This window comes from Leptonychotes weddellii, chromosome 1 (genome assembly GCF_054177405.1).
Source record: "Leptonychotes weddellii isolate Sample4059 chromosome 1, ASM5417740v2, whole genome shotgun sequence".
Classification (NCBI taxonomy): domain Eukaryota; kingdom Metazoa; phylum Chordata; class Mammalia; order Carnivora; family Phocidae; genus Leptonychotes; species Leptonychotes weddellii.
Genome location: NC_138369.1, coordinates 140,120,483 through 140,133,336, shown reverse-complemented (window position 1 = coordinate 140,133,336; position 12,854 = coordinate 140,120,483). Strand labels below are relative to the sequence as shown.

Sequence of the window (12,854 nt, the reverse complement as noted above, 5' to 3'; positions counted from 1 at the left end):
AGACCCAAAAACAGTTAATAAATCATTCTTCAGCCTTTGAACTTCAGGCTAACCAATGCCAATGTCTTTAATCTTCTTCCCAAGAGCCTCTCTGAAAATCTTGAATAATTTCATTTTTGATCTCTCTCTAAATTATTAACATCTCGGGTTTTAATGTCCAAACATGCGTGTATTATCTTAATAAGGGCCTGACAAACTAGTTGGCCATTGTGTGTATAAAGTTGAATCCATCTAATTCATGCCCAGCTTGGGTACCCACTAATATCCTCCATAACTATGCATATAAATGTTAGACTAGGCAAATATGAAATAGAGAAAACAGATCAGCGTTTGTTCCTTTAAGAAGGCAGCCCCACAACTTGTTCAGTAAACTTGTCCCCTTTTGCCCAGGGAGGAGAAAAAGAACTACCAAAAGGGACTCTGAAGGAAATCATTAAAGTGAGGAGAAAGCTCTTAAGAAAAGAGACGTTTTCTGCCCTCTGAACCTTCCTTGCTTGATTCCGTTCTCCCATGGTGACAGTGCAGCTAATATAAGTCTGTGCCCCACTAGGGCCCCTGCCGAGCAAGGCTGGGGTAGGACAGGAAATCACCACTCAGAAAATAAATGACCTGTCCCAGAGTCTTTTGTTAATGAGTCCAGGGCATAATAAATCAAGGTGACCCAGTCTCAAGAAACACAAGCCTGTTAAAAAAAAAAAAAAAAACCAAACACGAAACCCCCAAGCCCCAGAGGTGAAGAGGAGGAGAAGGGGGAGAGAGGGGGCCGCGGGGAGTCCTTATAAATCATACCCAGATGAAACTGGTGCAGATGTTTTCCAGTTTCGGACCCATTCAAGAGGCAGAGAACAGATGCATGCGGACGGGAATGGAAGGGGCTCTCTGTTTGTGAGGGAAGATGGGACAGGGGCCCTGGGGGGGAGGGGGGAAACAAAGCCCCTCCCCTCACATGGTGTCCTTGGGGCTTTTCGTGGCCCAGTTTCTTCCAGCTGTCTCATCCGGGTCTCTCTCTCATCAGCACGGCCAGAGTGTCCTCTTGTGTCAAATGTGGGTCCCAGCTTCCCACCGCAGCAGGCTTCTGCAAAACGAGAGGGGTGGTCAGGTCAATCATGGGAGGGTCTTAGCTTACCGAGTAAACTGCAGGCTGTCCGTGGGGGATATTTAACAACAAAACAGAAAGAATGTCAGATTGGAAAGAAATATTCCAGTGTGTGGTAGAGAAATAGGAGCCTATCAGTCTGGGGTGAGCCTCTCACATAAGACAGATATGCAGAGGGCCTTCCCAGAGAGCCACAATAGCCTGCAGAGACACATGTCCTTGTCAACTATTTTACCAACGCAGAAACGGAGGCTAAGGAGTGACAACAAAAGGCATTTGCATTTGTGCAGGGTTCTCGCCAACGTTATTTCGTTTGGAGACACCCTGTGTGGTAGGTGAAAGAGGTGTTCGTCCTTTCTTACAGATGAGGAAAGCGGGCCTGAGGGACATGCGGAGGTCTTCTCCGGGCCACGCAGCTAGTGTTGGAGGAACTCGGGGCCACGCTCAAGTTCTCGAATCTGTCTGTTGTTCTTTCTGCTCAGCCACGGCTGTGTGCCAGGGTCCCAGAGGAGAAGTGTGCTGATAGGGAAAGGGTGCTGAAAAGGGGAGGGTACCCCGTGGCCAAGGTCCACCACTGTTTGGTGGCTAGTGGTAGCTGGAAGGTAAGTGAGTGCACAAGAGGAAGTTGGCCCCCAATTTTTCCCATTCTCCCTGTTATATAGAACCCGTCATTTCTTCATTAGTCATCTCTCTCCCTCCCTAGAAGCATGGCCTCTGCTAATAACTCGCTCCTACTTGCTGTCGTTTCAAAAGAAATTACGTCACACCAACTGCTTTTGTTTTTAATTGTTGCTCAGGCTGAATTCAGTTTCAACCACCATCATCACGACGGCTAGTTTGTCTACACTTTATATTTCAAAAGCCTTTCATATCTGTTCCCTCTTCTGAACCTCTCAATCAGAATTGTTGGAGAAACTGTGACCAGAGTGGCTTGCCCATGCTCACTCCACCCGTGAGAAAGGAGATCTCTCCCCCTTGCCTGGACTGCCTCCAAAATAAACACAAGCAACCAGATCCCCTTTGCCATCTTAGTTTTTTCCATATTGCCCCAGTTCTGCACTGAGAGATATCACCTTTCTCCAGGATTCTCTACAGACTTCCTATACCGACTCTGCCTCCTCTTGAAATAAATAATGAGCATCGTGCTCTAGTCCAAATTGGAGTCCAAGCGTTTGCCCAACCACACAGTGTCATCAACCACAACAGGAAGATGCCACAGCAGCCTGCCTAAAATAAACCAAAATAAACCCATAGCTTTTCATTGGTCTGGGACCTGGATCTGCAGAACAGCAAGCACCCCCATGAAAATTAGGGCTGTTCCAAGTATTTTTGGTTCAACAGCAGCCTTCCACCAAGGCAGAACACTGCTTTAGGTTTGCTTTCCTTGTTTCCTGTTTGGTTTTTCATTTTGTTTTATTTATTTATTTATTTATTTATTTATTTATTTATTTATTTATTTATTTTGGTTCTGCTCTATGAGTCCGAATCTTTCATACTCAGATGTTGATTCTCAGCTGGGTACCCACAGGCAAAACCCCCAGGATGTGGGTATATCAGTTTCCTATTCCAAGAGAAACTGTTATTTCATTCAACAAGTATTCTTGAATTCCTACTAGGTACCAGGGACTCTGTTAGTTGGCGAAGGTGATTGTGACTTCCACTTTATGCTATCCTTGCACTAAACAGCTGGGAGACCTTGAGCAAGACCCTCCCCCTTTAGGGACGTCAGTTCTTGCCTCTGTAAAGTGAGAGCGTGGATAGTTGACTTCTGGGTCCTTTCTAATCCTACTGCTCTACAGCTCAGGGGAATCTGCTGATGGACTAGGCCTGGGTGCAGCACCTAAGAATAGAGTGTCCTTTTCATTTACTGATGCAGAGAACTGGAAAAAGAGGAGGTAGGGGTGGAGATTGTATTTTGCAAGGACATCAGACTTTTTGGTGTATGGGGGTGGGGGCAGAGGAGTGGCTACTGACTTTAAAGAATTCATTATACATGTCACAAAAAGATTGTCAAATACAAGTATGTGTATCACTTTATGCTCTTTTCTGATACATATTTTACATAGCTGTAATCAGTTCATCCATAATATTTTTCGTTCTTTGCTTTAACTAATGTTGTTTTGTATAAACATTCTGTATATCACAGAGTGTAGACTCTTCTAATTTTTTAGTGGATAAGAGTGTTCCATCCTATCATACCAAATTTATTTTTTTATCTACTCATCTACTCCCAAACAATAGAATATTTGGACTATGTCCAGTCTTTTACCTTTGATTAATAGCTCTAGTATATATTTTCCTTAAATTATTTACTTTGGACATTCATTAAAAAAAAAAAGGAATTTCTGAATCAGTGATGTAATCAGATTCTAAAAGACCCAATCAGTTTATAATGGTACCAGCAATTGATGAGCATTTCTGTTTTCCATAACCCATCTATATTACATGTAATATTTTTTATTTCTTTTTGATGGCTTAAAAATTGTATAATGTTTCTAGTAACTTCAATGTTTATATTTTCATTTCTTTCAATATTATTGAGGCTGATCTGTTTATATGTTGAGTATTCTGTATTTCTTCCTATGTGAATAGTTTATTCATGCTTTTGACCTCAAGTCTAATAGTTTTTGAAAAACATATTACGACTTTCGTGGGCCAAATTCTTCAGCACTGCTGATATTGTGGATACCCAAATGTGAATACATTCATCATTAGGACGACAGAGATTTCTGTCTATTTTGTTCACTCAAGTATTCTAAGCACTTAAAATAGTGCCAGGCAAACAGTAGGTGCTCAATAGATAATTATTGAATAAGTGAATAAATCATCACTTAATATTTATGAGGTACCCATTTGTGTTGGGACAAATATGAGCATTCAGATTTGACATGGAGGAGACGAAAGTAAGGTCAAAACAGCTGAAGGAGGAAGGGAGGGGTGTTTCTTGCTTCAGAATTTTAAAAATCCACCTAAGGTGAAGGGGCAAGATAAAAAGCTACTGAGGCGTCTCTTCAGGTAATGACTTGACATTGCCAAAGCATGTCACAGGTATCTGTGTGTTCTTGTCTATCCCCCTCGTTACTGTGTGCATTACTAGCGTCAGACTAACTTTAATATTATCAGTGTGAACTTAATTCGAGCAACCAAGGTTTTCTCAGCTTTTACTATAATGTGCAGGCACTGAATTAGCCACAGAGTAGGCACTAGGGCACAGAATGTGGTCTCTGTGTATCTATGCATTGGAATCCAAACCTCAGGAAAGAGGAACCAACCACTGATACAGACTGCAATGTGTATAAACCTCAAATGCTCTATGCTAGGTGAAAGAAGTGAGGTGCAAAAGAATATGTATTGTGTGATTCCGTTTATATGAAATGTCCAGAAGAGACAGATGTATCAAGACAGAAAAATCAGTGGTTGCCCGGGGTTGGGGAATGGGGTGACTACAAAAGGGCACAAGGGGTCTCTTTGGGATGGTAGGATTGTTCTAATGCTGGACTCTAGTGATAATTGCACAACTCTCTAATATTACTGAAAACCCATTGAATTGTATACTGAGGATGAGTAGATGTTACGGTTTTAAAATTATACCTTAATCCAGTGTTTTTAAAAAAGAGTGGCTAAAACGAGCTGGCACTGTCAAAACAAAGCAAAACATAGTCCCCAGAGCAGGCAAACATTTAGGACACCATCAATCAAGGGCTGCCAGGGAGGCGAGCCCAGGGGGCTACGGGAGCAGTCAGGTGCCTGAGCCAGCACTGGCCCTCAAGGGAAGTTTCCCGGAGCTGAGGTCTGGCTGGGAGACATTGTTCTAGGAAGAGTAAGTGGGAGGGGGGCGCCTGGCTGGCTCAGTCGGTTAAGCGGCTGCCTTCGGCTCGGGTCATGATCCCGGGGTCCTGGGATCGAGCCCTGCATCGGGTTCCCTGCTCAGCAGGAGGTCTGCTTCTCTCTCTCCCCCTGCTTGTGTTCCCTCTCTCGCTCTGTCTCTCTCTGTCAAATAAATAAAATCTTTAAAAAAAAAAAAAAAGCGTAAGTGGGAGGATGTGGGTTAGGTCAGGCAATGACAAACAGTATTCATGTCATGGGAGATGGTGCTAAGGCCAATACCCACCTCGTTTTGAGCTTAGCAGGTTTTAGGGAAGTTAAATACTGGAAAATGCTTTGTCGATTGGTTATAACTACCATTTGTCATGAGTCAGAGGCTTTTTTTTTTTAAGATATTATTTATTTATTTGAGGGAGAGCACAGAGGGAGAGGGAGAAGCAGACTCCCCACTGAGCAGAAAGCCCAATGTGGGGCTCCATCCCAGGACCCTGAGATCATGGCCTGAGCTGAAGGTGGATGCTTAACCGACTGAGCCACCCAGGAGCCCCAACAGTCAGGAGCTTTGCATTCAGTAACAACAATCTTGCAAGGCAGGATTCCAGACGAAGAGACGAGGCAAAAAGGGCCGATGTTATTTGCTAGGGATCACTTCCTCAGTATGAAAAGCAGAGCTGGAATCCAAACATACGGCGGAGTCTAAAAGCCATGCTTTTCCCATCCATTATCTTCTTTTACCTCTGGACAGACACATGACTATTACTGGTGGGGGATTAATGAGAAGGATACAGGTTCTGCTGATGTACTCTAAAAGAATTCATAAAACCCATCTGCAAAGAATTTTGCAGATGCAGCTTGACAGGGTCCCAGAGCCACAGCCTGTGTAATTTGTCGCTGTCCCTAGCACACTGTATACAGCAGGTAGGCGTTTGAAATGTGCCTTTCTCCATTTAGCTTCAGATGTGCAAGGAAAATTCAATAATCCTGGTTCAAGATAAATTAAAAGACACGGACTTCCTGAAGAGCCAGAAAACTATGAAATACCACAGAAATCCAGTCTGCAATGCATAGCCTTCATTAAATGCCTTTTAATAATTATTTTACATGATCACACAAGATATTTAAGATGATATGACCAAAACAGAAACATGATTTCTCTTTCAGAGCTTTTGAGAACTGTTCCTTCCCCTCACCTTTGGCGTAAGTGTCTACTCCTTATGGGAAATTGTGAGTCGGCTTGGGTGAGGCAAAGACACACATTCTTCTCTCGAGAGAATGGACTTGCATTCCTATGAGTAAAATAAATTAGGCCCAGTTTCTCTGTCCGTTAATTATGTGGAATAAACAACCTTCCCCTGCTTGGAGGGAAGTACAGGCGACCAGCACAAATTTCCTCCTCAGACTCAAGGGAAAGATCACTTGACTATCCAGGAGACCGCCTGTGGTCTGAGAGGGCTCAGAGGATTGGAACAGGCAAGGCTCTGCAGCCAGATGTTTGTAAGAAATCCACTGATAGAGACAATCCCATGATACAATCCACAGAGGACCCTGCCCTTGTGGGGAGAGGCTAGAAATGAGGAGAGCAAGAGGGAGAAGGAATCTGCATCCAGTTCTGCCCCTGGGAAATTTCCCAACCCTGAAGACAGCCTGTGGAGTCTGGGAAATGTACTGCCCCCGGGAAATTATGTTATTTTAGTTGGAGTCTTAGAATATACCAAGAACATCACCCCAGGAGGAGGGGGATGGTAGGAGGAAGGTAATGCACGGCCTCTGATGGTCTAGACTCAAACTGAACCAGCTGGCATTTGCAAGAGTATGGACCCTCAACACCACCATGCTATACATGGAGAAATACACGAATGAGAGAGAAGTTTGCGTTGGAAATGTGTTCTTGTCTTTGGTCTTTACACACTTGTGACCAATACGGCTACTCATTATCCCCTTGCTTCCTTATTAAGAGAACCTTAAATAAAATTAAGGTTTTAATTAAGGGATGCAGCCGTCCTCTCAGTTAAAACACTCAGCTTCCCAGAATCCACTGCAACTAGGAGAAGCCACGTGATCCACTTTTGGCCAATGAGACGCAAGCGGACGTCGCTGGGTCGGGTTTTGGGCAATCACGCCACTCGGGCCTCTTGCCCTTTGCCCTTCCCTGCCTTTCCGGAGGTTCATGCAGATGTCCGGCCGCCACCTTTCACCGTGAGAAGGATGGCTGAATGCCAGAGGTACTGAAGCTTCCTAGATGCTTGGTGATTCCCAGCAAACACTGCACTAACCCTGGCCTGCCACCTCTGTACTTTTTATTATGTGAGTCATATCTTGTTTAAGCCGCTGTTTGTTGGCTCTTTGTTACATGCAGCCAAAGAGAACCCCTAACTGATAGCAATATGAATTCAGTTAAATTCAGCAGTGATTACCTCTGATGTGCTAGGTGTGGGAATACAAAGATGAGAAACCCGTTACCCTCAAAAAATTCACAAACTAGTGCATGAGCGAAAATACGTAAGCAAACCGTTCTAGTGTAGTCGATGTTTTCTAAAATGGAGGTTTGTTTAAAGTATCATGGGAACAAAGTCATCAGTATTAACCAGCAATATATACTGAGGTAAGTTGTGTGGAATTCTAAATTATTCCCATACCTTATGATACATGTGCGTATATAGGTAAATCTGATGTCCACCGAATATCCACCACTCATATTATTGATACAGTCTGCCAAATTATGTAGTCACAGCTTTTTACCCTCCCTTAAGTACCACTTTACACTTGTTTATTTTCTCTGGTGGGGTCAGAGGACCTCCGTGTTTCCTAAGTAAATTTCTCAAGCCTTTGTCAATTCCTTATATACAGGAGAAACGCCAAGAAGTCCCTGGAAAAATAAACTGAGTCTCAAAGAGCAGTGGCAACAAAGGACAGTTTGATCGGAAGCACGGCCTGAAGTGAAGGCCAGTGTGCCGTCACCCACTGCAGCCCCTGCTTCAGCAGCTGCTGGCTCTGCCCATCTCTTTACTTTGTGATCCTCTCTCCCTCTGTCCTGCCTAATGACCCATCATACCTCACTGGTCCCCTGCATGGCTCTGTTCGTCCCGCTTTCTCACACACCATCTCTCTCTTCCTTGTCCAGTCATTAATAAAAAATAATGAATTTTTAAAACGTTATTTGCTGCATTTCTTGAGAGGATTTTTATCCAGGATTTTAGTTTTTGAAGCGGATGATTGGATTGATCTTTTACTAAAACAAAGGTAACTTGCTTAATTTTTTTTTTTGATTGTAGCGATAATGCATTCACCTGGGACAAAATTTAGGAGGCTTGAAAGGATATACATAAAGTATCTCCCTCACGTCTGCCACCTAGTTCGGGCAACCAACACTACCAGCTTTTTGTGTATCCTTGCAGAGCGACTTTATATACAAGTACGTACCTACACCTATTTCCCCACTTTGTTCCATTAAAAGATGGCCAAACTTTTTGGCACCTCTTTTTTTTTTTCACTTAGTATAGCTTAAAAATTTCTTTCAGCACATGAAAAAGCATTCTCGTTCCTTTTTAGCTAAGAAATGTTCCTTTGCATGAACGTATCATAATTTAGCCCTCTGTTGATGGAACTTTAGCCCTCTGTTTGCAACCTTTATTTTTTAAAATAATGATGCAATAAATGGCATTGTATATGAATCATTTCACAGAAGAGTATATTTTAGGATGAATTCACAGAAGGGCGTCTAATGGTATAAGCACCTGTGATTATGATTAAGTGTTGCAAAATTTCCATTCATAAAAGACACTGTTTCACACTTCCACTTGCAATGTATGGCCAAGCCTATTTCTGTAAACCCTCACCAAGTCAGTTTATCAAACTTTTTGGCCTTTGTCAATTTGATCAGTAAAAAATGGTCTGCCAGCATAGTTTTAATTAGTTCCTCTTATGAATAAGAATTTTCATCTTTTACACATTTCAGAGCTGTTTGTATATTCCTTTCTGTTAAATATCTATTAATATTCTTTATTGTTTCTTCTGTTAGGTTGGTAGTTTTTTTAGTTGATATTTTCCAAGTTCTTCATTTGCTAGAAAAGTTAAACATTTATCTGTGATATAAGATGCACATTTTCCCCCAGGAGGTCATGTGTCTTTTGATTCTACTTATCAAGTATTTTTACCTTGCGAAGATGTTTAGTTTAGATATAGTCAAACATGTTCATCTTTTCATTTCCAGTTTCTAGGTTTTGTTTCATATTTAGAAAGTCCTTCTGCTAGAAGGGGAGTTTTTTTAATTACCTTCTTATTCGTGCATTATATTGGATGCCAATAAGTTGTTTCTTATGTGGCTGGTACAAGTTAGACAGCGACCAGGAATCAAGCATGGGGGTGGGGGGGGGGGAATGAGTGAGAATCTGGACTCCTATCTTCTCTACTTCTAGCGGTATTGCTAGGCAAGGGGGCTTGCACTTACTCTGACATCCCCCCCACTTACTTGTCTGCAGTGGGCGAGTGAACATGCCCACAGCTCTGCGGGCTAAGTGTAAGTGAAAGGAGGATGCTGAAATGCTTTGGTGACATGTGTGCATAAACATTTGAATTTCTTCTCTCAGCATGTCACAGTGGCACGTCTTGCTGGACCTCTATATGCTGCCTGTCCACATATGTCAGTGTTACTGTTTGTCCTCAAAGAAAAAGATTCTGGCATGGGAGGTATAGCATAACTTGTTACAGCTAAAAAAAAAAAAAAAGATGTGTTATAGAGAGTGCAGGGCTTGGAAGAGAGTCAGTCAGGATGCGCACTCAACTCCTTGGTTGAGCAGGGCTTGAGAGAGAACCAAATTTAGACGTGTGTAATGAGGCACCTATAACGAGCGAGGGCCGTTCTGCCTCTTCCATCCTCCCTCTGCCCCAGTCACAGCCTCCCAGCCTTAAGGGTCCCAGCTCCTTCCTTCAGATGAGGTCATAGTCCCAGATAGGCACCTGAAGTAGGAAAAGCTGCCCTCCTGCGGGATTGGAAAACTTCCACCAGCCAGGAAGGGCAATTCTGAAGATGGCAGCATCCAAATTTTTAGAAGCAACAACCCCTCTCTAAGTGCCCTTACAACACCAGAAGAGCAGAGAAGCTGGCCACATACAAACCCAAACTCCACATATGAATCTTGACTTACTTGTGAGGAGCACCACTCAGGCTTTTTAGATTTATCTTTGATCTTCTTATTTTTAGGGCATTTTGAAACCATGTCCTTCCTACACAAGGTTCTAAACTGAGAGTAGCAGCCAGAAGCCACTGGGTCATACATGGTAGGTCACTCTAAGGATATGAGCTTTGGTCATCAGGTGCTCCCAGGGCTTGGGCTGGAGGGAGATGAATGATGGAGCTACTTGGGTCCAGAAGAACAGAGTGATGGGAAGCCACAGAAATCAGAACTAGGAGATTTGGGTGCCAAGAGGCCAGGTCATCTCAAGTCAGTGCCATGGACTGTATCTATGTCGTGGACAGAATCTTGGGGCAGAGTTAGAAATGAGGGCTCAGGAATAGAATAGGTTTATTATACTCATAGTCACAGCTCTGTGTGAAAGCCAAGATGATACCGGTGTGGAGATGCTTGTCCGCTACTCTGCACCGTCACCAGCTGGATATGTGATAAAGTCCTTTAGCATTTGGGGCAGGGCGCCTTGCTGGCTCAGTCAGTGGAGCATACAACTCTTGATCTCGGGGTTGTAAGTTCAAGCCCCACATTGGGTGTAGAGATTACTTAAAAATAAAATCTGTAAAACAAACAAACAAAAAACCCAAAAACCAAAACCCAAACAAAACAAAGACACATTTTGGGGGGGACATCTGTTACCACACAGGTGAGATATGGTAAGCTGTACTGGCTTTAAGAGAGCCTCACCTGGTTCTGAGTTGGGTAGGGAAAAGAGGGGATTCATTTGAGTCAGGGACTCAGGATTGATGAGGACAATGCTGCGCCCAAATGGAGAAGCAGCTATATCCAAAGGAATTGTATAGACAGGTCCTTCCATTGTTCCCTGGTTTCAGATTCAGGTCATTTGAGGACATTTTCTATCTGAAACTATGGCAGTAACTTGAGGCTTAAGTGCAAGTAGAGATCAAGAGTCAGGAGAGAAATGGCTCTAAGCTGTGGACTGGCAGGTGAAGGTAATCAGCATGAAAGGGAAAAGAGTGGCATTCATTGAACTGTTCACTGAATCCTGAGTACCAGATATTATCTAAGGTGCCAGGGATATAGCAGTGAACAAAACAAAGTCCCTGCTCTCATGGGACCTCTCCTATATTCTAGTGGTGGTGACAAACGAGATGATAAATGAGTATATACGTATTTTTAGATACATATTTCTATATTTATGTATTTCTATACATCTTCCCTCCAACCCTGTCTGTCCCCTTTGCTGGCTCTATTAGTACTTACCCCTACTGCCAGTAGGGAAGTAGCGGAGGGAGGATGCTATTCTGGATGGGGTGGTCATAGAATGCTTCAGTGGTTCTGATGGGACATTTGAGCCGAGCTAGAGTGAAGTGAGGGAGGGAGCAATGTAAACACAGAGGGAAAAGTGTCTAAGGCAAAGGGCACAGTGAGCCCAGGGACAGGCAGGAATGTGCTGGATGCCACAAGGAGGCCCCTGTGGCTGGAAACAAGGGAGTGAGTGTGGCATCGTAGGGGATAAGATCCCAGGTTGGAGGGAGTGCCTCGTGGTGCAGGCCACACAGGCCTTGCAAGCCATGATAAAGATTTGGGGATTTATTGTGAGTGCGGTGAGAAACCATTGGCAGATCATCTACTCGTCAGGGTACTGGAGGGTCTGAATGACACTCGCATCACCTGAATGTGATTCTCCAGTGCTGTCCTTACCTCCTAGCCCGGGAAAGATTGTGCCTCCCAAACCCCAATTTTGGGGGGAATGGTTGTGCCCTTCAGCCACCGATTGTGTTCTTCTGGGCTGCAGTGGGGCCTAAAGACGGGGAGAAAGACATAAAGGCTGCAAATCACAGGCAGCTTGAGCGAAGCCTTCCTCATCTGGACGGTGGTAGCTACAAGCATGGCCTTGTGGGTAGGGGTTGCCTTGACCTTCTACTTGAGCTGCATCTTGCACAAGTGAGCGGCTTTTACTCCAGTGTTCAGAAAGCAATTTCTGCTTCCTAGTTGCTGAATTCTTCCTCCTAACCTCTCCAGAGACCAGGCCTCTGCATAACAGAGCCTAGGAGGACACCTGCTATGTCCATTTTCTTCTGCCTGGAATAAAGTACCAGTAGGCCCTTCACAAGCTTCTTCCTTACATAGGAAGTGAGACATCCCCGGAATTCTCCATACAGTTAAAGGACAAGCTGTGTCTACAGAGTTTATAGGCTCAGTTGGGAAAACCCTGCACTCCACATAGGACTCAAATGCATTAGCAGATACGCACCACAAAGGAACCCAGAATCCAGAAGCTGATTTCTTTCACAGGAGCCCTTCCTTGAAGCCATAGAAAATGTAGGCAGTCTTGTCATTTGTCTGTTGTGTATGTGTGTGTGTGTCTGTGTGTCTGTGTGTGTGTGTGTGTTTGGCTTACAACAGTAGGGTTTATTTCTTGCTCATGCTCACGTCCATTGTGGATGGTTGTAGGTCTGTGCTGTCCTCATTCCGGGACTGAGGCTGAAGGCATAATCCCTGTGTGCAACACACTCCTCCTCCTCAGAATTATCTCCCACTGATGGTTTTTGCAAAACAGGATGGAACGCTGTGCTTTCTTTTGCAGAATTAAGCCATACTGTCTCTCCCAAATCACCATCTCGCTCCTATCTCCCTGTTTTGTTTTTATCATAAAGTTCTTGAACACACACATGTCATTATAATATTGTCAAAGGCTATTTAATGACTTAAGAGAAATACACACATGAAAGAATATGTTCAGTCGAGTCATGTGTGTGTTCTAAGTAGAGGTAAATATCCAT

General features: G+C 43.7%; 1 protein-coding gene across 1 annotated transcript in view; it reads left to right on the top strand.

Annotated features, from left to right (window-relative positions):
• The first annotated feature begins 8,159 nt into the window (after positions 1 to 8,159).
• The window catches only part of BOC (BOC cell adhesion associated, oncogene regulated), a 116,332-nt gene continuing 111,637 nt past the window's right edge, over positions 8,160 to 12,854 (top strand). Inside the window, exon 1 of the mRNA XM_081796978.1 lies at positions 8,160 to 8,333. The gene's annotated coding sequence lies outside the window, so the exon portion shown is untranslated. The remainder of the gene's footprint in view (positions 8,334 to 12,854) is intronic.